This window comes from Petaurus breviceps, unplaced genomic scaffold, assembly GCF_028583685.1.
Source record: "Petaurus breviceps papuanus isolate PSGF00001 unplaced genomic scaffold, PetGlider_PUasm1.0 90792, whole genome shotgun sequence".
Lineage (NCBI taxonomy): Eukaryota > Metazoa > Chordata > Mammalia > Diprotodontia > Petauridae > Petaurus > Petaurus breviceps.
Window position 1 is genome coordinate 11,231,943 of NW_027187347.1, and position 23,517 is coordinate 11,255,459.

Below are 23,517 nucleotides of genomic sequence, written 5' to 3' on the forward strand. Positions count from 1 at the left end.
CCTGCTTTAGACTGAGCACAAAACTGTTGGCTTATTTCCAAGGACCTGCACAAGGGAATTTATAGCCCACAGAGACTGACAGAGGAAAGATTAAGTTCATCAAAATCAGTAAGTGCAGAGCTGCCATATTGGTTTCATGGCTCTAAGTCTATCACTGGCTCCCATGGTTTCTGGCTGCTCTCATACTAGTAAGAAGACATGGAGATTTCTGAGAAAAATGGAATCTCATGGGGGTTTTGGAGCAGAGGAATCTTATCTTCGTTCTCCTCCTTGTTTCTTAGATATTCTATTATCCTTACTGGGTCCTTTCTTTCTCTTTTCAACTTTGCACTGTTTTAACTCCCTCCCTGTGCTGCCCCACCCCAAGCCCCAATATCTAGTTCTTGTTTCAAAACTATCTAAGGCTACATAATACCAGTACAACTGGTTGAAAAGTTATTAGCCAGCTGTTTCCTGTACAAGAGAGTCAATCAAATGATCTAAATTATTTATTCATTTAATTGGTTGAATTGGCTAGTTGTTTGGGGGTATTTTGTTCACTATTTAAAGTTGATTCTATATACTGTTTTTAGCTAACAACAGGAAAGACTAGATGAAATACTCGCAGGTAAGCAAATATAGAATATATTTGGTGATGAGTTCTGTTCTACCTAGCTCATGTTGGTGCCTCTGAAGGATGAAAAATTTTTCAATAATGTTTTCTTTGCATTTGAGTTTTTTGGTTTCAAAAAATTATGCCAATCCATAGTTTTCCCCAATAGATAACTATTTCCCCCCACAATTTTAGTTTGTAAAGATTAAGAACAGACTAGTGATGGGGAGGAATAGGCTGTGAGAGGCAGCTGGTGACACAGTGGATAAAGCCCTAGGCCTGGAGTCAGGAAGACCTGAGTTCAAAGCCATCCTCAGATACTTGCTAGCTGTGTGACTATGGGCAAGTCAAGCTAACTTTCTGTTTTTCTGTTTCCTCAAATGTAAAATGGGGAAAATAACAGCACCTACCTCATAAGGCTGTTGTGAGGGCCAAATGAGATAATATTTGTAAAATTGTTTAAAAAACATTGTAAAATTTACAAAATTTGGAAAATTCTGTAAAATTTGTAAAAAAAAAAAATCAGCAATGTGCCTGGCCTCCCCACTGCTGGTTCCAGATATTTTACTTTCCAGTGCACTAAGGTCTGAAAAGAGGCAGTGACTTAGGAGATATTAAGAGCACCAGAAAGTCCAATGTTCCAACACTTGGTGGGAGTGGGAGGCAGTTTGGGTCTTTTTCGAAAATGCAAATGAATGTGGAGTAGGAGAGAATTAACATTCAATGGGACCTTACTTTGATCAAATAATCAAATTTATACATATTTTACATAACCTTTTTTGTGTCATGGATCCCTTTGGTAGTCTTGTGACTTCTGGGGACCCCCTTTCAAAATTAATGACATTTTAAAAATAGGGTAACAAAGGAGTTCAATTATACTAAAATAGTGACTATACATTATGGTATAATATATAGTTGGTATATAACTTATTTTATATTATATTATATGTTATATTTGTTATATATGATATATACACATTAATATATTATCTCTCTGTGTATAGTACTATATATAGATCTATACTTCCCTATTTATAGATACATTATACATACATATATGTACACGTACACATATATGCATATATACAAATATATAACATATATTCCCCATATATGTGTATATTATATATAATATGTATAATATATAACATATATTCCCCATATATATTCCCATATATAATATATGTTCCCCAAGTTAAGAACTCCTAGCTGAAGTCAATGCTTAAGGAAAGACTTTTGTCTGGGTCATGGTAGGAAGAGGGGTAGAGTGGGTAGAGAACTTTTCTCCAATACAAGAAGATCTCAGTTCAAGCCCCATTTCTGAAACTGGGAAAATCATTTAACCTCTCTGTCGATCAGACAACTCCCCAAGACTATAAATTGCACAAAAATAGCAGACCTGCATTGAGAGAGGAGTTTACCCATACAAAAGTTCCTTGTATCAATGAAATCACAAGTCACATCCTTATCCCAGGAAGGAGGCAGAAAGGGCAAGTCTGAGTGGGATGGATACTGTATTTGTGATTGCTAGAGATCAGAATGAAGTTACAGGATTGTCTATAGCAGGAAAAAGAAGGCATTAAGGGGAGGGTCTGAAAGAAAAGAGACAAAGGGAGAAAGACAAATTTTGTCTATTTTGCATTTTCCCCCCAGCCTGTGTGTCAGTGAAAATTGTTGCCATAGATGGCTGATGCTTGAGACAAAACTATTTTGAGCAGTTTGGAATCCTATAAACCTTTTCTTAACCCAGATCAACTCAGTCTTCTTGGTGTAGCTTCTCCATTTCAACACAGTCTCTTTCTATTGAATCCTTACCCTTTCTATAGACCGGAAAAAAGCAGAATGAAGAAATTTATGCATAACTGATTTGTGTCCTCTTTCTTCCTCAGTATAAGCATTTTTATAATGCAATGACTATAAGATTTGCCTATTCTCAGGCTCTTTTGTAATGCTCTCGAATACCTTCCTAGAGAGCTAAGGGTCTGCTACATAGAAGCAAACAGCATCTATGCTTACTTATACCTAACTTAAAACACCACAATAAACACAGTTTGTTTTTCTCTCCCCATCCTCTCCCCCACCCCAGGCCCTCCTTTAGGGAAGAATGGAAGATGATTCCAGAAGAGAAATCGTAGAATTTCAGAGCTTACCAGGATCTTAGAGACTTTCCAGTCCAACATCTTTATTTTACAAATTAAGAAAATGAGACCCAATGGATTGAACAGATTTGCCAAAGTCCCAAAGTCAGTCAGAGGCAGAGCAACAATGAGAATACAGATCAGAGGGATGTTCTAGTGAGATTTCACACAATTCAATAATATCACTTGGGATCATAGATTAAGAGCTGGAAGGGGCTTTTTAGACCACCTAGTTTAACTTCCTCATTATCAGATGAGGAGACTGGAGTTCAGAGAGGTTAAGTAATTTGTCACATAGGTAAGGTGTCAGAGATTGTATTTATGTCTTCCTCAGTCCATCTCCAGCAAATTATCCTCTCAGTTTTCACTCAGATCAGCATTCCTATTGTGCCTACAAATCCCCTCCCTTTCCTATATCTCTGCTTTGGTAAACCAAAACAACTCTATACTGCTACTCTCCACTTTCCAATCCCTGGCCCCCTGGTCCCTTTACCATCATACCCTGGATACTCCAGCTGTCCTTTGCTCCTATTCACATACTGTGTAACATAGCTATAGAAAATCAATGAAAATGTGCTATTTGGTCCATTATAGATTTATGTTACCTAATGTCAACTATACTCTTGTTGCATCAAGGCAATAAATCTATTCCTACTTTCTAATCAATCTGCTATCCCTGCCCGCTGGTGGTTGTTCAAAACCTTCTCACCTCTCCTCAAGCTTCGGTGTCACCCCTTTCCTTACCTTTTTGCTGAAAAATTTCAAGTCATTCCCTGAGAGATCCAGGTACTCTCCTCCCCCACATGTCATCCGACTCAGATATTTTTTAAACTATCTCCTCTTTTACTCCTTATTCACAGAAAATCTCTACCAGATTGTCCTCCTCCCAATCCCATTATTCCTAATCTCTCTATTTACTCACCCCTTTCCCTCTCTCCTACAAGTGTTTTCCCATCCATATAAAAACCTTACCTGAGCCCATTATCTCTGATAGCTATCATCTACTATCTCTCATTCCCTTCATGGTTAAACTCTTATCACCTATAGGAGGGGATTTATTTTATTCTCTTCTAAACCCTCTGTGATCTGGCTGCCAACCTTATCATTCAACAGGAACTCTCTCCAAAGTTACCAATTACTTCTTAATTGCCAAATCTAATGGTCTTTTCTACATTTCCATAGTTCTTGAGCTCTCTGAACCATTTGACCCCACTGATCACTATTTCCTCTTACATAATTACTTCTCTCTAGGTTTTCATTACATTCCTCTCCCCTGACTCTACTCTTATTTGTCTGATTCCTCTTTATCAAGGTTTATTTGCTGGATATTCATCCTAGTCATGACAGCTAACCCTGGGGGTACCCCAAGGTTCTGTCTTGGGTCTTCTCTTTTCCATCTACGCTACTTTGTGTGTGTGTGTGTGTGTGTGTGTGTGTGTGTGTATGAGGTAAAGTGAGCAGTTAGGTGGCACAGTGGACAGAGAACAGGTCTTGAAGTTAGGAGTACCCGAATTCAGATCTAGCCTTGTGACCCTGGGCAACTCACTTTACCACATTTGCTTCAGTTTCCTCATCTGCAAAATGAGCTCGAGAAGGAAATGGCAAAACACTCGCATATCTTTGCCAAGAAAACCCCAAACGCGGCCACGGCAAGTTGGACATGCCTGGAAGGACTCAACAACCGCCAAATAAAGCAGTGTACACTGTGACAGACACAGCATGTCTCCTGTTGGCAGGAGCATTTTTACCTTTCTTTTTATTTCCAGCTCTTAGCACAGTGTCTGGCACATAGGGAATGCCTAATAAATGTCCTTTGACTGACCTTTCTCTTGACCGTCTTGTGTACCTCAGCACATACCTTGTTGAATGGGACCCTCAAGTTCTAGAATTTGAATTCATGAAGCTTTCATTGATTCATGCGTTATTTATAGCCTTTAAAATCTCAAGAAAGATGAAAAATAGAAGACGTTTACAATGAAATTTTCTAGGTCTTATAAACAATATTACTTAAAAGCTGTAAAAGAAAAACAATGAAATCTTCATTGTAAGGAAGGCCAGTCTTTTTTTTTTTTCCCGCCAAAAAGGAAGCTAATTTTAGTTTTTTTTTCTGTGGTTGAATACATTTGCAAACTATTAGAGGGACACATATGGTTTAAATACGCATATTCCTCCCTGTGAAGCTTATGAAGGTAGCACTTACTGTGTCTTGTACTGGTTGGGTGAAGGAGTGACTTTCCATTGTTTAGGTCTATACCCACTCTCCAGGTATTAATTAAGCTAGTATTTCCTGCTCTTAGTGTTTATTTGGGTTTTTATATAGTACTCTTATTTCATGAAAAGCCTGTCCTGTATGGTCATGGAATGTGTGTTGATGCAGGCAACAAGAAATGGAAATTTTATTGTATAGAAATAAAATAACTCCTTCTTTTGAAATGTATTCACTGTGGCAAATTTCATTGAACAACAAAGATATAAAAGGCTGAATATCTTTTTTTTGTACTTGTTGGTCATTTTCATTTATTCTGGTGAAGTAGATGAATAAGAACATATTGTCTGTGGCTCCCAGGGTTGGTTACTTAATCACTCTAGGTTTCCCTCTTCTCAACTATAAAATGGAAGGGGTGGATTAGATTCTGAGGTCCTTTCTAGTTTACATTGATTCTATGTAATTGCCAAAGGCATGAACTTTTCTCAGTTTACGTTTAAACAAAGATGTTATCTATTTTAACTAACAGTCTGTACCTTAATTATGGGCATTAGAGGTCATTAATGGATGGAACTATTTGAATTTTACAAATAAACTTCTTAAGTCTTAGATCTGAAAAGATAGAGAGCCAAGGTCATACTAGAATCTCATATGACAACACCTGTGATCAAGGCATACTACTACATCATTTAAACCAATTAACATTTAGCTGTGGGAATGAGAATGTATCCAGAAAGATAATTCATACATTTTATAATTTGTCTTCCTCGGCAGACACTGGAAATTAGCCAGCATGTGGTTTTTAGCCATTACTGAATAATCAATTACAATCCCAAAATAGAATTGGTTGAATTAGACTAATAGCACAACCTGAAGCGGTGGCATTTTGCTCTATAACTTGTAAGTAAATAAAACTAATCGGGCTTTTAGATGTCAAAAGGAGAGATTAAGGGGGAAAAAAACCTACGGTTGTCCTCTTCTATGCAGCTTCAAGTACTTTACACATTTAACAAAAATTCGACTCAACACTCACTTTGTGCCTCTGAAGCAAATGGCCCTATGGAAGGTGCTGGGAGTTTAGAAACAAACAAAACCAAAACCTCATCCATGATCCTTTCCCTTAGTGAGTTTATAATCTAGAGGGGTTGACAATGAGAATACAATACACATACAAATAAGGAGAACAGTATATCCTTAGGCAGCCTTCCCCACCTGCCCCCTCCTGTTGTTTTTCAGGGCTCTGCTACTAAGACTCAGTCTCTCATGAATCTAAAGGTAGTCCTGAGAGGTTGGGGTGCTGTTTTTAGGTGGCATGGTGGACAGAGCTCCAAGCCTGTAGGCAGGAAGATCTGATTTCAAATATGGCCTTCGACACTTAACAGCTGTGTGCCTTAAAGAAAGAAAAGGATTTCAAAAGGCAAGGATGAGAAGAAAATATATACTACTGTACTCTTGTGAAAAATATCATTGGTACTATTGTACCTCAGGGGGCTGTTTTGAGGTTTTAATGAGATAATGTATGTCAAGCATTTCATTCCCTTCTTCACTATATCCTTTTATCAAAACCTCTTATCAAAGAAACTTAAATTCAGGACCCTAACCATCTTCCTCATCCTCAAAGGACTGTATTCCTTTGTCATCACTGTTCCATCAGGAAATTGGCCTCAAAATATCTGAAAAATTTCTGGAATTAACAAACATGTACCGATCGGGCCCATCTGGCCACTTCCTGATATCTCCATGGCTGGCACTAGTTTACAATGGATGGTATTGTTAAGCTGTAAAGCTATTTTTATTTTATTTTATTTCTTTTTACTTTCCCAATGCCTGCAAGAGGGAGGTTGAGTCATAGAGCTGTAATGTGACTCCTCAAGTTAAACAAATGACTAAGTATAAGTAAACTTTTGTTATGGACAGTTTCTGAGAGAGGCCAAAATAACTGTCATTAAATCACAGTTTCTATTCAGCTATTTGGCTTCCCTGGTGTAATTTCATCAGGCACAGAAACATTTCTTTTTAACTCAGGTACTCAATATTTGTTAACTAGAAATTGGACACACTCAGAGGTCATGAAACACCAAAGCTACAGAGAGGTTGGGATCATTCTCTTACTCTGTGAGGGAAAAGGCGAGAGCACAGACAGGGAGAATAACGAGCAAAGATGAACGTGTAAGTTGAAGAATGAAAGCACCACCTTCGGTTGTGGCAAGAATGCCTAAGCACTGCTGGGTGTGGTGTAGAAAAGGAAGAAGAGATAAAAGGGCTGACCTAACTAGTGTTTGAAAAAGGAATTCACTGTCTTTATTTTCTCCCCAGTGGGTTAAAAAAAATTTTTTTTTAAGGAATAGCAATATCATTTGAAGGACAGAATATTTTCATAGTTTTAAAAATATTTCTATAAGTCAAATAAGGAATGAAGTGAATAAGTGTGTGATGTAGATGAAAAATATTATTTTAGACAACAGACCAAGAAGGAAGCCTTCCTTTATGCTTTCTCTAGATTTCTTTTTTGGTGAGCAAGAGGATAGAATCCAGAGCTAGGATTCCTTGAAAGGTTAAATTCTCATTCTAGAAAAAATGGAAGGCTTAATATATTGAAAATAGCTATCAGGGATTCCCCTCCCCCCCATATTCACACTAGACATTGGAATATTATTTTTCCCCTACTAGGTAGGAACCTTATATTTCATCTAGTCCAATGCATTCATATTATAAATGAGTAAAAGGAGACCCAGAAAGTTGTCCAATGTCACTTAGCAAGTTAGTGGTAGAGCAAATATCAGAGCCCTGATATTTTGATTCTTGATTCACTGTTCTTTCTTCAACTCACTTTACCTTATATATAATTTCTTACATATAACTGCCAGAATTCTTAAGAAAAGAAAGTTTGAAAGATAATTGGAAAATAATCAACTGTCATTTATTTGAAATAATAGAATAGTGAAGGCATGGATAACCTAAAATAATATCTCTTTGACTTAGACAAATTTATTTGTACTTACATTTAAAAATGGTCATGTCTGATGTTCTAGAAATTTGCTTTACAAATATTGCAACTACAATGGAAAGGCTTGATATAGATGGGGACAGAAAATATCAGTTTCTTCTTCATCTGGCCTTGATCAACTCTTTTTCACAATTTTCTCCAAACTAGAGGTTTTTCTTTTAAATACTTTCTTTTACATATAAATCACTACATTAATGTTAGGTATTATTATTATTGTTTACACTGGATCTGTTATTTTATGAGTACTGAGAATTCTCTCTCAAATGTAGATTGTTACCTGTTTTTCCGATTATAGTCTACGTTTAGTAGCCTAAAGTATTGAGTTTAAGAGACTTGCTCAAGTTCACACATTCAAAAAGAGTCAGAGAAGGGACCTGAAAGATGTCTTCCCTACCTTCAAGGCCAGCCCTCTGTCCACTGGGTTATACTGATGTGTCACCTTATTTTTATAATTTTTAATATACAGCTTAAAATACATTAAATTTGCCCTCGCTGAAACCTGGAAATGTTGAAAAAGTAACACTTAGGTAGTTTAGTCAATATTAAGTGTCCAAGATATTAACAAATCAAATACTTTGGCCCAATCTTTTAACTGTTAATAGAATTAAAAGCACAATTTGTTGGTGAAGAAGGAAAAATTTGAATGATTTCTCCATCTGGAAAATCAATGGGTTGAAACAAAATAATCTCTAACATCTCAGAACTTGCATTTGGGGTTTAAATTAATCACGTATTGTACTGTGACAATTTGTGTTATTATCTTTATACTTATCCTGTTGTCATTTAATTTTTTAAAAATCAGAAAAGTATTTCAGAAAAAAATATTCAGAAGTATATATAATATTCTACATCCATAGGTTTTTCTGCCTATCCTAAGCCCTCTCCTTTCTAGTTCATTTCTCTCCACCCAACTCTGCTATACACACACACACACACACACACACACACACACACACACACACACACACAAAGGGAAAAGTATATTTTCTCAACTCTGCTCCAAGACCACGCTTTGTCATTGTGATCGTATAGCATTTAGAGTTTTTTTTAACATATCTTTTAATATATGGTATTTTGTTTTCCCCCAATTACACATAGAACAATTTTAACATTTTAAAAATTTTAAGTTCCAAATTCTTTTTATGCTTTTTGTTTTCTTTCATAAACACACACACACACACATATATGCACACATGGATAGTAGCCATCATGTATGTTGTTCTAGTTCCAATTACTTGACTCTTCATCAGTTCATATGACTTCTTATAATCCTCTGAGTTCTTCATACTCATTTTTTTTCTTACAGTGTAGCAGGATTCGATTATATTTATATGCCATGCCTTGTATAACTACTCCCCAGTGATGGACACCTGCATTTTTTCCCTCAGTACTTTGGAACTACAAAATGTATAGTACTTTTCTTTTTATATTCAACCTCTTTGGAGTGTATGTCTAACGATGGGCTTTTGAATAAAGGAATATTAACATTTTAGCTATATTTTAGTTATACTTTTAGCATAATTCATAATTACTTTTCAGTAGGGTTGGACAAATTCATAGCTCCATCAATAGCACATCAGTAAGCTTCTCTCCCGGCAGTGCCTCCAACATTGACTAGGTTTTGTGATTTTTGCCAATTGTTGGCTTTGATGTTATACTTGAGAGTTCTCTCAATCAGTAATATTTTTGTTATCAGTGATTTCAAGCAATCTTTCATATATTTGTTAAGTTGATAGTTTCTCTAAGAAATGTTTGTTCACATCCTTGGACCACTTATCCAATGGAGAAAGAATCTTGGTCTTATGTATTTAATCCCCTATTTTTTATATTAGATATATATCATCAGAGACACTTGATGCAAAGATTTTTCCCCAGTTAGTTCTTTCTCTTCTTTTCCTAGCTTTATTAATTTTGATCATATAAAAGTATTTCGATTTTACACAAACAAAATTACCTTTTCTAAAAAATAACTAATTCATTCTGCTTTGATAAGATGGATACTGTTCAATCAATACCCAGGCAACTTCTTTTAAAATGTATTTGCTGAAATGTAGCATATCTATTGCTAAGAAAGGAGATTTGTCCTTTAATTTTGATAGTATGGTATCCACATTGATTGATCAAAGTGACCTGAGTTTGTTGTCTCTCCATGTTGACTGTATATTATTGTAGTCAATGATATATTTCTTCACTTCATAGAAGGCTTCCCATATTTCTCTTAATTCTTCACAATCATCATTCTTTATAATGTAGTAATGTTTCATTTTATTCATATATTAAAACTTAGCCATCCATTCCCCAATCACTGGGCACACATTTTTGTTTCTAGGTTTTTGTTATCACAAATAATGATATCATGAACATTTTTGTATATTTGAATATTTTACTTCTATCAATACAGTTCAACATTTATTAATCACAATATGCTAGCTACTGGTGCCTGGTGGCTGGGATACAAAGACAAAAAAAAAAGATTAAAAAAAGAGAGTCTTTGTCCTCAAAGAATGCCAGACATATTCTTGGGATAGAATCTCTAGATCAAAATGTATACCAAAGTTTAGTAATTTTTATTGTATAGTTCTAAATTTCCCAGAAAGCCTGGAAGAGTGCCAATAAATATTTGGTATTTGGTTTTGCTTATAGTTCAGTTTTTTAAATTTGCTTTAAAGTATCATCTCGAAATATAGTGCTTATTTAAAGTTTGCTTAAATTTAGTTGCTTTAGCAAAAGGCTCTAGTTTGGATATAAAAAGGTTTAGGAAAGTATGTTAATCTATTTCAGCAAAATAGCTTATCTCCATGTTATTGTTCAGTCATGTCCAACTTTTTGAGACCCCCATGGACCATAGCACACCAGGCCTTTCTCTCCTCCACTATCTCCCAAAGTCTGTCCAAGCTTACGTTCATTGTTTCCATGACACTATCTTTCCTATCTCACCTCTGCTGTCCCCTTCTCCTTTTGCCTTCATTTTTTCCCAACATCAGGGCCCTTTCCAATGAGTCCTATCTTCTCATCATGTGGTCAAAGTATTTAAGCTCCAGCTTTAGCATTTGACTTTAAAGTGAACATCCTGAATTAATTTCTTTAAGTACTAGCTGATTTGACCTCCTTGCTGTCCAGGGAATTCTCAAAAGTCTTCTCTAACACCACAATTTGAAAGCATTGTCTTTGCAGTGCTCAGCTTTCCTTATAGTTCAATTCTCATAGCCATACATTACTACTGGAAAAACATAGTTTTGTCTATACAGACCTTTGCTGACATGTGACGATTCTGCTTTATAGTATACTGTCCCAATTTGCCTGCTATAGCTTACCTTCTAAGGAACAAGCATCTTTTTAATTCCATATCTGCAGTCACCATCTACAATGATCTCTGAGCCCATTCCTTCCAATTCTTCTTCCTCTATTTGCCAGGAACAATGAGACCAGTTACCAAGTTCTTTGTTTTCTTTATGTTAAGCTTTAAGCCAGCTCTCCTCTCTCACATTCATCAAGAGGCTTTTTAATTTCTCTTCACTTTCTGCCATCAGAGTGGTGTCATCTGCATACCTGTGGTTGTCTATATTTTTTCTGACAAACAACTCCAGCTTTTGATTCATTCAGCCTGGCATTGAATATGTGGAATAAAGGTGACAACATATAGCCTTGTCATAGTTTTTTCCCAATCTTAAATGAATCAGTTGTTCCATGTTGATTTGTAAATGTAGCATCTTGGTCCAAATACAGGTTCCTCAGGAGACAATTAAGATGATCTAATACTTCCATCTTTTTCTCTACTTCCACATTTTGTTGTGATCCACACAGTCAATGGCTTTAGTGTAGTCAATGAAGTAGAAGGAGATGTTTTTTTCTGGAACTCCCTTGCTTTCTCCATAATCCAGTAGTGAAAGATGGCAATTTGGTCCCTAATTCTTTTGCCTCTTTGAAAACCAGCCTGTTCTTCTGGTAGTTTTCAGTTCACATTTCGCTGAAGTCTGGCTTACAGAATCTTAAACATAACTTTGCTAGTGCAAAATGAGAGCAGTTGTTTGGTAATCTGAACACTCCTTGGGATTACCCTTCTTTAGGATTGGGATGCAAACTGATCTTTTCCAATCCAGTGACCACTGTTGTGTTTTCCAAATTTGCTGGCATATTGAAGGCAGCACTTTAACAGCATCATCTTTTGGGATTTTAAATAGCTCAGTTGGAATTCTGTCACCTTCACTAGCTTTATTATTAGCAACGCTTCCTAAGGTCCACTTGCCTTCATTCTCTAGGATGTCTGGCTCTTGATCAATGACCACATCATTGTGGTTAATTAGTGATGTTAAGATCTTTCCTGTATAGTTCTTTTACATATTCTTGCCATCTTTTCTTAATCACCTCTAATGTTAAATCTCTACCATATTTGTTTTTTTATAATGCCCATTTTTACATGAAAGTTTCCCTTAATAGTTCTAATTTTCTTGAAGGGATCTCTTGTTTTCCCCATTCTATTGTTTTCTTCTTTTCTTTTGCATTATTCATTTAAGAAAACCTTTCTATCTCTTTGCTGTTTCTCTAGAATTCTGCATTCTGTTGGATATATCTCCCCTCTCCCCTTCCCCTTTTTTTAAAAGCAATTGGGGTTAAGTAACTTGCTCAAGGTTACACAGCCAGCTATTTTGTGTGGGTGTTAAGTATCTGAGGCTGGAACCAATCCCAGGTCTCCTGACTCAGGGGCCAGAGCTCTGACTTACTGTGCCACCTGGCCGCCCCTTATCTTTCCCTTTTTCTTTTACCTTTTGCTTTCCTTTTGTTACCAGCTATTTGTAAAGCCTCATCAGACAGCCATTTTGCTTTCTTGCTCTTCTTTTTCTTTGGAATATTTTTTTTTGGTTGCCATCTCCTGTACAATATTGCAAATCTCTGTCCATAGTGCTTCAGGCGCTCTATCTACCAGATCTACTCCCTTCAATCTATTAATCAACTTCACTTCATATTCATTAGGTCAGACCTATATAGTCTGATAGTTTTCCCTGCTTTCTTCAATTTAAGTCTGAATTTTGATATAAAAAGTTTATGATCTGATCCACTGTCAGTTCCAGGTCTTGTTTTAGCTGATTGTATAGAGCTTCTCCACCTTTGGCTGCAAAGCATATATAATTAATCTGATTTTGATATTGATGATCTGATGATGTCCATGTGTAGAGTAGCCTTTTGAGTTGTTGAAAAAGAGTACTTGATCAGTAAGTTGTCTTGACAAAACCCTATTAGTGTCTGCCCTGCTTTATTTTGTATTCTAAGGCCAAACTTGACTTATCTCCATAGTTTATAGCTTATAGCTTGGACTGTGGAAAACTTTGGCCACCTGTCATATACTTAAAATGCAGGTATAATTCTAAAAATAGAAGGAAGAAGGAAGTAAGCCAGCATTTACTAGTGTGCCAGTCATTATTCAATTATTATCTCATTTTAGTCTCATAACAACCTTGGGAGCTCAATACTATTATTATCTCAATTTTACAACTGAAGAAATGAAGAAACTGAAACAAGTGTTAGTTTTTCACTAACCATTCCATCAATTTCTTTCCCATGTACCCCTAGCACAGCACATGTCTTGGCACATAGTAGGCGCTTAATAAATGCTCAATGACTGATTAATTAAGAGTCCAGGTATTATTCAGATATCCTAAAAATAACATTACAATTGGCAAAACCCCATGCAAAGTAAAGGTTGCAACACAACTGTAAACTTTTATTATTGCAAGGAAAATGTTTCATAAAATGTAAAATAAGTTTTTATTTTATCTGCAAATGAGAACTGAGCCTATTGTACTGCCGTATTGTTCTCCAACTGTGCGTTGACTTATACCTCACATTGTATGTATATGTTGAAATATAAAATGGACATTAATAAATTTAAGCTCTATGAAAAGGTTCTGGCCTGAAATTTTCCACAACATTTTCAACTTAAAGATCTAAAATATTAGTATTTATACCATTCCTGTGATAAAAGACCTATTTTTTTTTTTATCACTACATTCCTGAAGGAGACAGTGGAAAACAAAATAATTTTTATAGGGAGTGTAACACATAGGACTGCAATCCAAATCTTCTATACCCTCTTCTCCTTCCTATTCTTGGTATATTAAAAACTCTTTCCAAGTTGTATTGGTCCCTTTTAAAATCATATATTATGCAGAAGTTTTATTGACCTAGACTTACTCTATGCCCTATATTCCACCTCAGTTATGCAGCCAGAGACCACTTCTAAAATGATCTGACAATCAACACTCAGTCAACAGCCCATTTTAATTTCTACACTTTTTATCTAGAATATAAATTTTGCCAACCCTTCACCATAAGTAACAAACTGGTGTTCCAGAACTTTGAGTGCCACACCACAAGAACAGATCCAGACATCTTCTTGTATGTCTAATAAAAATGAACAGCACATTTTGTAAAAGTCTGAGTCAAATGTAGCATTTTAAAAAGATAAACCTACAAATTTATTTATAATGCCATTCCAACTTTAGGGTTAGGGTATAGTGCTAACTAATTACGAGGCGAGATGATGGGAATACTCAGTGTATTATAGCTTGCACCGTGATGTGGCAAAAGCAAACCAAAAACAACAACAACACTTTCCCTCCTCTATTGCCGGGCAGGACCTTTCAAGTCAATTCCACAAATATTTATGTAGTTCCTTCTTTGCACACAGCACTATTATGAGGATGCAAAGGCAAAAATCAAGTTGTACCTATCCTCAAGGACCTCACTTTCTGTTGGAGGTGATATACCATGTACACAAGTAAGTAAAATCTATCAATACTCAGAGGTATGCTGGTAAATGTTTTAACAACTGGCTTTTTGGGGAGAAAGAATGTATCTACGGCACAATTGTAAGCTAAATCTGTATTACTATTATCTTCTCCATCGCTTTTTTAAGTCTATCTAGTTTAAAAAAAACAAACAATAATTCAAACTCTGATTTATAAGTTTGCCAGTTTCAGAGGTAAAAATTTAACAATCAGCTCAGATGTGTCAGCTTGTTAAAGCTGACTGTAGCACACCCCTAAGAAATGCTATTTATAATTCCAAGAGGAAAAGAGAGGCAGGGATCAGGAGAGATCTTGATTAGGAAAGAGGCACCTGAGCTATGCTTTGAAGGAACCTAGAGATTCCACAAGGCAGAGATGAGGAAAGAGTACATTCCATACATGGGGGACTATTTGTGCAAGGAATAGCTGGTATGAAGGACAGCTAACAGGCCTGTCTGACTAAAATGGAGATCAGGTGAAGGGCAATAATGTGAGATGACTGTCAACATGAGTGGGAACCAAACTGTGGAGGGTTTAAATGCCAGGCTGAAGACTGGATTTGGTATTTTATCCAAGAAGTAACAAGAAACCATTGAAGAAATTTTACTGGAGGAGGGAGGTACAGGAGGGGATTGGGACATTACCCTCTATTCCAAACACTGCTCAATGACATTTCTTAGAGTCAGACATGAGATAAGGACCAAAGAATTAGTTTAAATTATTAAATACAACCTAAGTTCTCTCTCTGTTTACTTTGGGTGCAATATATACCACTAGTTATCTCTTTTCTAGAGTGTTTTACAATCTGTATAAATAAAAAAGACTCTTCAAAAAGGAAAAGTTGATCATTCGAAAGTTAAAAATTCTAAAAAGTTAATAATTGTGAAATATAAGTATAGTATTGTCCTATTTGCAAGGTTTGTGGTATTCAGTTGTTTCAGTAGTATACAACTCTTTGTGACCCCATTTTGGGGTTTTCTTGGCAAAGATACTGGAGTAGTTTACCACTTTCTTTTCTAGCTCACTTTACAGATGAAGAAACTAAGGCAAACAGGGTTAAATGACTTGCCTGAGGTAAGTGTCTGAGTCTGGATCTGAATTCAAGAAGACAAGTCTTCCTGGCTCCAGGCTTTGAACTCTATCCATTGTGCTACCTAACTGCACATTTATATGGAATCCTTCATATAAACCATTCATTTATAGCAGGCAAGCCAGCCTAGCTGAACCAACCAGACAACGTGAGGGAGAGACAGAAGGTAGCATGTGTCAAGGCAAGTCAAACTTTGCCCCCACCTTGACTACACCCTTCTCACAGACCCTGAGGAAGACAGCCTAGGATCATAAGCCTAAGAGCCCGTGAAATAACAATACCATCCCTTTCTCCCACCCTGCCACAGCCCCCAGTGACTTTATTTCCAGGTCAGTTGTCTTGCTGCTGTCATCAAGGAGAGTGATTGCTACAAAAAGGGACCTGCCATCTTTGTCATCACAAATACCAATTACTGACCAACTGCCATTGACAGGCAAGCACAGGGGGACTTGGGAATGAGGGTTCCCCCTGCAAACACCAGCTCTGATTCCAGCCCCAGTCCCTGTAGCCATCCTCTAGATGTGAGCTGGCAACTGCTTCTTCTAGTGGTACAGCCCCTATCTCCTAAGTAGCCAAAGATGCTTAAGAATTGGAAAAGTTCTTACCACCAATGTTCTTGGCAGTGTCAAATGGTTCAATGTCAGTGATGGAAGGGGTTTTGTCAATGAAAATGATATTAAAGAAGATGCTTAATTATCTGCTTTGCTGTTGAACCCTAAGAATTATATAGTCTTTAGAGATGATCTGCGGCTAAAACCCAATCTCTATGTTTTCCCTACGAAAAGAGAAATTCTTTGAGAGTAGGGACTATATTATTTTTCTACTTCTATCTCTGGCACTTAACATTAATGTATACTTTTTAATTCATCAATTAATTGATTCATGGAACACTGTGATTCCATTCAACTAAAATATTCATTAAGAAGTTACTCTGTATAAGGTATAGTGTACCAGGGTAGGAACAAAGATAAATAAGATCTGGTCCCTGACCCTGTCCTGGAGTCTGTGATACAAAATGTCCAGTATTGAAATGGTGCTCCTTACAAGATAGGATATAAGACTTCATCAACAGTATGGAACAGCATTACAACAAATGAACAGAGAAATGAAGCATCATTTGAAAGTCTAATAAGAATAACAACAATAATAGCTGACATTTATACAACACTGCATGTTTTTACAAAGTGAATTACACAAATTCATCGTTTCAGTTGATTTTCACAACAATTCTGTAGGAAACTGAACTACTCTACTCTGGCCTGAAGAAACTTGAATAGCCAGAAGATGCCAAGGGATGGGAGGAGAAGCTATCATTACCTTTCAACTCAAAAGCAGCATACTCAGGCAAGGCTGGCAGTAAGGAGAGGTGCACCTGGTAACGCAAAAGTACGTGTGAGTGCCAACCCCTTTCTAAGCAATCTGCAGACTCAGGTAAACGATGCCCAAGGCAGGTAAGAAATCTCACCTGCAAACACTTGACTAGGATGTGCGATTTAATAATGTATGGCAAATAAATCTGAAGAGAGGAACAGTTCAGACATTCAACCTCTAGTCATCTATTTCAATTCATATATACCCCAAATATGAAAATAAAAGACAATCATGGCATTCAACCAACTGAAGACCCAAAGTTACTTTTCCCTTAGAGTTGCTTAACTCCGAGAAGGGAAAAATATTGTGGACAAAATGAAAATGCATTTTAAAAAACTACATTACTTTTACTAGTAGCATGTTAGCAATTGAGATGTCACTATTCAACGAGATGAGTCTCCATTGGTTTAGAAACATTCAAATGTGTCTCACATCCCAAAGAGGAAAAAGAAAATCTAGAAATATCAGTTTTTCAGAACCTAATTATACCAAGGGGTTGTAAAAATGGAAGGGTCAGTGGAAAGTTCTCTGGTTTTAACAGAGTAACATGGAATTTTATAATACTCCTTTTTGGAGAAACCACTAATAATCTTTAGTGAATACACCAATGTTAATAGGGACAATATGCTCAAGTCTCATTCTACTTAACCTCTTGGGAACCTCTAATAGGATACACTTCCTCTCATAGGGTCAAAAATGCAGAATATTTGGTCTGTTATACATCAAAGAAAAACTTTATATACTGTGTCACTTGGATAACATTTCTTTGATCTCAGATTCAGAAAAACAACAACAACAACAAATTCTGCCTCAGAGCTTAAGTAATCAGGTACTGTTATTGAAAGTTCTTTGTAGAAGGCAGACCTTTTAAGGCCTCCCTTCCACCAACACAAAGTCCTTAAAAATAGCATGTAACAATTACGCTTTTCATTTTCCCATAAAATCTCTCTCTGTCTCTCCGTCTCTGTCTCTGTCTCTCTCTCCCTCTCCCTCTCCTCTCCTTCTCCCCCTCCCATTAGGAATCAATGAGCTAGTCAGTCAACATTTATTGGGTTCTTACCATATGCATGGCACTGTAACATGTGCTAGGAATCACAGTAAGGGGGGGGGGGGCAAAGGGGAAGATCATGCTAAGGAAAAGATTACTATGGAAGTTGTAAGACTGGGGGATTTCCTTCTGATTTCTATAGGCGTGAATTTCTCCAAAGTTCCTTACTAGATGTTGGTTTTTTTTTTGGGGGGGTGGGAGTGAGAAGAAAACTAGAGAGTCAGGAACATCTTTCTCTGGTAGTCACTTTATGTATATAAAGTACCAATCTCTTAAGACTCAAGGTAAACAACATACCATCTAACATTTCTGAACACTCACTGCTGAGCCATAAAAATGTAAAATAATCACTTAAAACAGTTTTCAAAGATCATTAAGCCAACAGGAGTTCTAATTGGCCTACACGATTTGTATTGGCCTCGGCCACATTTAGCAATGCCAAACCCTTTTATCCATCCGTACTTCCTTCTGTTGCTTTCCATAGAACTAGACTAAAGAACACCAGCATCTGCCCATAGAAAATATCCTGAAAGTACTCCCACAAACACAGATTCCCATGAATAACCAGACCAAAAAGAAAAAAGGGGGGAGAGACATAAAAAAGTAAGCTGAATTTCTTTAAGGTCTTTTAGTTGATTTTCATCAGGTTGATTCTGGTTTCTTTTAGACCCTTGACACAAAGTCCAGTTAAAATTTTCATGACTGCTATGTTACCCTGGCCCCCACCCAAAAATCCTGACTTTTCCTGAATGATAAAACACTTTCTAAATACAAATATTTTCCTGATGTCTTCCACTGACAACTAACAATAATGCACGCAGTGATGAAATTTCATTAAATTATACAATAGGTATCAAGTCAGTTTATTTGAGAACCTTGAGTGAGGTAACATAGAACATGTCCTTGGGATATAGGATACAGTTATTCCTTCAGTAACTTCTGATGCAACATTTCTAAAAAGTTTGATAAAGCTGAGGTCATGTTTCTAAAATTGCAACATGTTAAACACAGGAATAAATGAATGAGGGATGAGTCAGCTGGTTTGGTGGAAAGGATTTAAAAAAATACTTCAAAAGCACACCACATGACTTGGTAAATATTCAGTGTATCAAAATGTAGTTGCCATCTGGCGTTGATAGACTGGGCTGGAGGATGTGTTGGGGGAAAAAAGGGAAAAGAGATGTTCATCCAGGTTAATGTGCTCTTGCTTAGTTGAGATTTTAGAATGCAAGTTATAAAATGCTGAAATGGTTTGCATGCTAGAATAGAGCACTAACATTGAATAATTAGGTTAGGGCCATACCCTTAGCCTTGGGGATGGGAGGAAGGGATGGTAAGAAGATGAGGGAAGCCAAGGGGACAGCTATATAATTTGAAAATGAAAGTGTTTAAGGTAAAGCTACAATCTGAGACATATGGTCACACTTCTGGAATGCCAGCTTATAGGAGAAAAAACATGCAAGTAGTGAGCCTTCATTTGAAAAGAAATTAAAATTTTGCTTATCCTTCATTTTTGAGTATTCATTTATTCTTTTCCTTAACTATGACTATTTAAAAGTATGGTGTAAACTAAGAGCTCTAACAGACACTGGGTGGGTGGTATAAAGAAACAGAAAAAGCCCTGACATTGTACATTGCTTTCTAAGATAGAGGCTACTATTTGGTCTTTCAATATGTGACCAAACAAAAAATGAAGTATTTCGTTTTGACTCTAGCTTTTGCTGAGGGATGTCCTCCATTTATGGAAGAGAAAAGGTAAAGACAAATGCTGAAATGGCAGGTCTTGGTTTTGGTTGCATCTTGGGATGACATCTGACTCCATTCTCCTTCACCTTGGATAGCCAATCCATTGTCATGTTCAGTCAATGTATCTGGGTTCCAAAGCAATAGACAAAGCAGAACTGGAAACAGCCTTTATGATCAGGATCAGGATGAGGAAAGTGGGTTTAAAAAGCTCAGGAAATGTGTTGTAGAGGTTGTAATAGGGAAAAGTTTACAGGGAAAACTCATCTAGGACTATACTTGAAGTACTTTCTTTTTTTGTTATCATGGACCCTTTTAGCAATCTGGCAAAAGTCTGTCCTCAGGATATTTTTGTAATATGTTTGTAATATTTTTAAATTTGTAAAATTTTGTAATATTTTTGTAATATGTTTGTAAATGCATAAAATACATAGGATTAAAAAGAAGACCAATTAGATTGAAATATTGCTTTAATAGGTTTTTTTTTTGAAGTTCACAGGTTTCAGTTAAGAATCCTTGGTCTAAACTAAGGTAGAAAGGAGCCCTAAGAAGAAAAGGATTTGGAAAGTATGTGAAGATAAAAGTGTCATAAATGGCAACAAACTAAATACATGGAAAAAAGAATAGTAACAGGTTAAAAATGACCGAGGATGATGCTTTGAAGTTCAATGGTATGGTAACACTTCCTACAATGAGATGAAAGCTGAATATAACTAAGCTATTTTGAGTATTATAAATATTCAAATCAACTACAAAGGACCTATGAAGGAAGATGCTATGCACCTCCAGAAAAGAACTGATAAACAGAAGTACGCATAGTATGGTTTTACATATATCCATATCTATATCTTTGTCAATTGGTGGTCTTCTCTAGTGTGTTATGGCAAGGGAGGGAGGAAGATAGTTTGGAACTTAAAATGTAACAAAAAATTTAAATTTAATTTAAAAAAGAAAGCTCAATATGGGAAAAAGAGTAGAAAAAGGAAAGATGAGCCCCTGCTACTAAGACAGAATTTTGTCTCTTAAAGGTGATATGGTATAGAACTAACAGTTAATAAGTTCAGCAATGGTATGTTACTCAGTCATTTAATTTTGCACATAGTAGGTGAATTGATAGGACAACTGGTTCCCATTTCAACTATACTACATCCCTTCCTCAAATCCCAGTATTTATTGGACTATAGGCCTTCTGTTGCCCAATGGATTAAGTACAAATTCCAATTCATATCACCCTACCAAAGGTTTTTCAATTTATGAAATTGTATTTCCATAGAATGTAAGCTAAATGAGAAGAGAAAATGTTTCACTTTTGCATTTGAATCCCCAGGGTCCTGCTTGATAAATATTTGTTACAATTATTAGTGCTCATCTAAAGATTCTTTCCTTCTTCTCATACCCCCAATTTTCATCATCTGTCTCAGCTAGACAAACATATTTATCTCTGCCTTATCTTTGAGATGAAGAGCACCTTCAAAAAGACGAAAGATGTAGATACTTAATAAAATAAATATTTTTGATATTAAATGACCTGTCCATTTTTTATTTAGTCTCTGATCCTCCCATTTTTTCAGAACTTAGCTCTGTTTTTCTGTAGAAAGCCTCTTCTAATTCATCCAGAACCACCTGCCCACTTCATTTGAATGATTTTGCTAGTTAACCAAGTTTATCAGTCATCCAGTTTTCAGTGAACCTCCATTATGTGATCAGCACTGTGCTTATTAATCTTGAAAATACAAAAGAATGTGTATAAAACACCACAGTTAAAAAGAAGATGATTACAGAATAGTTAGGGAGACAGCAATCACACATATACATCTCATCTCATACTATTCTCTTTGGTTATATGGTGATATGTTTCCATTATGATCTTTGTATGTATAATGATCAAGTTATATGAATTTTGACATTATATGCCTTGAGAAAGTTACACAACCTCTGGGTCTCAGTTTCTTTATCTATAAAATGATGGGGTTGGGGGATATCATCTCTTAGGTCCCCTTTGAAATCTAAATCTATGACCCTGCTCAATTCTTCTTAAAACCAATAGTTTTCAAAGACTGGACAAAGTCAAACCCTAGGCAGGTACCACTAAACTCAGAATCATGTATCCTGGTTGTTCTTTACTATATAATTCCCTTTGGTAGATCACAGTCCTTTCTTCAGTCTAAAGAGTAAGCAGTAGTGGTTCATCAAACCTTTTTAAGCCAGCTGTAATTAACTTAGCATTTAAAACTTTTGTACACATTATGTAATATTTGTCCTCTAGACTCCCAAGGGGCTATGGTAACTGCCTAGCTAGGAAGCCCTACCCTTCATTATTCAGCAACAGCTTGAAGAGTATTTTAATTCTAACCTTCCGCCCTCTGACAGGCCAGCTGCTTCAAAGGCTGCTTTTCCTCTGTCTTTTCCTGAGAAGAAACACCAGTTTGCATTTGGCCATCTATGAAAAAAGTAAGAAGGCCGAGTCCAAGCGCATGTGTCTTTTCTGTGACCCACAGCAGAATGGAATTGGATTATGCCTTCATTTAGCTGGGCTGCCCGACTCATGTGGTCCTCTCTCTACCTCTCCTGCTCCCTACATGTTGTTCAGGGGAAGTTGCTGGCTTTTGAACTGACAGTTTGGAAAAGAAGGCAATTTTTAAAAGGCGTACAGTACTTTACTGATTTAAACAACAGGCCTTGTGATCAAAATAATTCATAAAGGAAAAGATTTATGAAGTGACTTCACTAGCACACAATGCATTTTTTAAACTTTGTTTTTTAAATAAATCTGTCAGTACACAAGCCAAGTCAACACATCTGAATGCAATATCAGTGGACACACCCTGAATCCCCACTCCTATGTTCTTCCAAGGCTGCAGAAGAAAATTAAAATGCTTCTTTCGGTCTCTTAAAATATTACTACTTTACTTTCAGAATATTATATAAGGGCATAAGAGGGTTGTTTTTAAAAATACTGTTTGCTACCATTCTCCTACTACAGGAAAAATCTCCTACTAAAAATAATTTTTTCCTTTACCAACAGTGCTTCCTTAAAAACTAAAAAATATATACGCATATATATATATATTTTATATAAAGAGGTCTAACTCAAAATGAATGCCTCTGGCATAAGGAAGCAAGTTCTAATCTCTCTTTATCAGGTTTGAATGATAGTTTTGCTCAACGAGTATTGACAGGGCCGTCCTGTTTCTCAGGCTTTCCTTTCCCTCAGTTGGAAGAAGTATACAGTGCGTTTTCATATTCTCCAAGTCTACAGTTGTTTTTATATAAGAAGCAATTTGCCTGGGTCACATCAGGTCGAATGGGATGCCTGCCCAGCTCTTGGTTTTAAAGGAAAAACATACAGAAAGACACAAAAACACAGCAGTTTCCTTCATTAAATTCCACTCTACCTGCCATGGGCTTCCAGCCACAATGGAATTTCCCACCCTGGCCTAGCATAGCTTAACTTTTTTTTTTTCTCCTTTCTTTCTTTTTTTTTTTCTCTCTCTCCTCTTTTTCTCTCTCCTTTCTTTTTCTCTCTTAAAAAAATCT

At 36.3% G+C, this 23,517-nt stretch overlaps 1 protein-coding gene across 41 annotated transcripts in view; it reads right to left on the bottom strand.

The window, feature by feature from the left end:
* The window catches only part of ZBTB20 (zinc finger and BTB domain containing 20), a 1,019,756-nt gene that overhangs the window by 389,247 nt on the left and 606,992 nt on the right, over positions 1–23,517 (bottom strand). For 2 of the 41 annotated variants that reach the window (XM_069069932.1, XM_069069935.1), the window contains one exon: positions 17,136–17,190. The exons of the other annotated variants lie outside the window; for them this stretch is intronic. The gene's annotated coding sequence lies outside the window, so the exon portion shown is untranslated. The remainder of the gene's footprint in view (positions 1–17,135; positions 17,191–23,517) is intronic. 41 annotated transcript variants of the gene reach the window in all.